Source organism: Macrobrachium rosenbergii, chromosome 8 (assembly GCF_040412425.1).
Source record: "Macrobrachium rosenbergii isolate ZJJX-2024 chromosome 8, ASM4041242v1, whole genome shotgun sequence".
Lineage (NCBI taxonomy): Eukaryota > Metazoa > Arthropoda > Malacostraca > Decapoda > Palaemonidae > Macrobrachium > Macrobrachium rosenbergii.
The window spans coordinates 30,204,068-30,207,762 of record NC_089748.1 but is presented as its reverse complement, the minus strand read 5'-3'; positions in this window follow the sequence as shown (position 1 = coordinate 30,207,762).

Here is a 3,695-nt window from a genome sequence, read left to right as displayed (position 1 = left end):
CATAGCAGAAGCAGGAGAGCTGGGGAGAACAGCAGTGTAATGCCCTCTGAAGTTACCAACAAGCCCTTCCTATGCTTCCTCCACTTGACCTGTACCCTTTCCAGTGGGTAGGAAACCACAAAAGACAATCGACAATTCAGCAACACCATGCAATCCTCTCCTCTGCAATAGGAACAGTAAAATGAAGTTCAACATAAGTATGAGATGAGCCTTGCACACACACACACACACAAAATCATAACAAGCCAAGGTCATCTGTCATTCAAAACCTTGCACACACACAAACAAAATCATAAACAAGCCAAGGTCATCTGTCATTCAAGCAAGAAATACAGTACATTCAGAGCCCTCAACAGTGACAACCACTGTGAATGCCTTGCAAGACATCTGCTCATCTAAAAGGCCGCACAAAAAGTGGAACAGGTGGTCGAGTATGTGGGGCGCACCCCACCCCTCACTCCACTCTTGCTAGTTAGACTACTTTGTCACAAAGCTTCAGCAAATGGACAGGTTCTGCAAGTTAAACTATATAAAGTATTCAAGCAAGGAGTGATATTAATCCTGCTTTCTGCTGAAATTTCCTGAATTAAAGTGTACCCATTTTCTTTTCTAGTCCCTCATTATCTATAATTATCACCTTTTCATTTTACTTTTCTCTCTTTGCAGGCTGATTTTCCTCCTGAGCCTTCTTGGGTTTATAGTCTTAACTTTGTCCAGAGGGTTTACAGACGAAGGTTTAAAGACAGAAAAATACAAGGTTTCACTGTATACTCTTGTAAGAACAAAACAAGCAAATAAGTCAGCAATCACTAACATTGGACAGAACTGTTGCCAGAAAAGCCTTGGGAATGACATGTTAACTGTAATTGTCATTACCATAAATGTTTGTACATAAACCTTTTCCTTCTAAAGGGTTAGACAGCATCTGAAATGAGTTTTCAACAGTTCTTTTAAGAGCAAAACAAGAAAAAATATCAACTGGACTGACAGCAATGATATATCTGTACCCACAGGTGCAGTTCTCACCTACAGCTTTTCTTTTCATTCTTTTGTGACAAAAGCAATGGGCAATATATGTTTAGCAAAGGGGTTTGTTGTGAAATAATTAAGAATTATCAGATTAAATCATTTCACTGAGGAAGAAAAAAAATTCTATTCATGTGAACCATTTTTCAAAATGAAAAATCTTATTCAATTTAATAAAAAATCTTATTCAATAAATTGTGCAGGGAAGTTTGCAAAAATGACCCCACTGGTCTCTGTAAGGTTGAATAGGTTAACTTAATAATAAAAAAACCTCATGGAAGGAAAACAGATTTTGAACAAGAACACCGCCTGAGAAAGGAAGTCTAGTATTGCAGCATAAGAGGGACTTACCAGTTCTCCTTTGTTAATTCTGGAGACAGAGTATGTGTGAGAACCTCAGTGAGCCTCTTCAAATTTTCTTGGTGACCTCCATGTCTACAAATAAAAACATCTCAAGTAATTATGTCGACATTCCAAGGACTGAGTATCTCAAACAATTCATGCAATATGACAAATTTATCTTGCTAGATATCTGAAATTGTAAAACAAAAAATTACACATCCACTATTAAAAATTCTATAAAATATATATCAGTAGTAGAAATGACAATGTTTGTCCAATGAATTATGATAACTCACCATTCAAAAACTAACACGTCACAAGAAAGGTTTTCAATGACACATAAATATAATACAGTAAAAGAAGCATGTACGGCAGCGAAGGAGAAATGATTAAGGAGGTGCAATATTAAATGCAATGTTCTCTAGTCTCTACAGATCCGCTCTCCCACTGGGACCCTCCACCAACAAAGATACAAAGCAGTAACCAAGATGAAGAACCCAATATAAGAAAGTAACTTGCTTGATCTGGAAAACTATAAAAATATTATAGTGGACCCCTGCCTATTTGTGGTTCCAGATTTGTGGATTTCTCTGTGGAAAGTATACTGTATACACATTCACGGAAAATTCACCTATTCATGGTATTTTTCACTGAGAAATATTCACTAATTACTGTATTTTCATATTTTCATGACTAAATGCACTTGCTGTGATAAAACTTAAAATACTAAGGTGTACAAGCATTTTTTTTTTTTTTTGTGATTGAACTATCAAAATAGGCAGTTCCAAGCATTTTTAGAGGGGTTTTAATTATTCGCAGAGGATTGTGCTACACATCCCACACGAATACTGGGGGTCAATTGTACATACTTTGATCAAAATAGGCAGTTCTATGCATTTTTAGAGGGTTTATTTATAGGATTGTGCTACATCCCACCACGTCATACTGGGGCTCAATCATACTTTGATGATCTCAGTCATGGCAATAAAAATAAAAATCTGGAAAATGTCTGCAACAGCAGGACTAGAAACCCATTATCAAATGCAAAGTCCTCCAGTCTATAGGGATGTGCTCCTAAGACTTATTGCTTCATCTGGAAAACTACCATTCATGTTATGAACATTCAGAGGTACAAACTGATAGGTCTTGATGTTAAAATTGTGTTGGAGCGCCCACTTTGCCACACATAAATTCAAATTTTGCTCTGCACGCCTTCTGCTTGTCGTATGTACTCTTGTATCATGTGACTTTCTGAAACCTGAAAGAGAGAGAGAGAGAGAGAGAGAGAGAGAGAGAGAGAGAGAGAGAGAGAGAGAGAGAGAGAGAGAGAGAGCGAGCTGGTTTAGAGAGAGGTTGTTACTAGACAGATGTCCACTTTGCAAGTCAAATAATACAGGTGTATTGAGAATACAGATAATCTTAATAATTGAGAATAATGATAATCTTAATACAGGCAGTTTAAGTTATCGGTGAGTTTACATTCCAACTGCGTGGCGATAAAAAGCGAAAATTGCCGATAAACAAAAATCAGCAACTGTCTGGAATTAGTGAGGGTATGTTCCTATGTCCTCCAGTGTATGTGTATTATGTACCTTGGACTTCTAGACATCTCCAAAGAAAAGATCTTTGAGTTTTATTTGAATGTTATAATCTATGCTGATGAATTTGAAGTCTACAAAAATATAACAAATGAACATAATTTTAGGGTTTAATCTTCAATGATGTGTAACTGAGACCCTACATCACAAGTATTATTTTTGTTTCTGTTTCAAGCTGCAATTAAAATTGTACATATTATATTCTCTAATAGACCTATGTTCATGGATATAATTTTTTTTTTTTTTTAAGTGGGGTTTTTTCAGGTCTAATACCGATTGGTACTAAATCGTGTCATATTACACAGTTGTAAAAGGTTGGGTGCATGAACAGCCAAAGTAGGTCATGACCAAAGTTGTAGCCTGTTTAAATATGACACCTAAGATGATAATTTTCCGATTATCAATCAATCAGCATTTTGTCCATTTCTACCCCACTGAACCCTAAAGCTAATCACAGGTCAATCAAATTTAGAGTGGCATAATGAAGCACCTCCCCAAACCTTGTGGTAAATTTCCAGTTTAACTTGCATTTTAATACAAGAAATACAAGATTATTAATATCGACTGCAAAGAACATGCATCTGCGGTGATTTTTAATTTTGATCTTTTTAGTCTGTGTATGATATGCAGTCAAAAATGGGCACATACACAATGAATCATGTACTTTTTTATTATGTTAATGTCAAAAAAGCATGCTTACCTCGAAACAGTTACTCAGTGATTATTTCA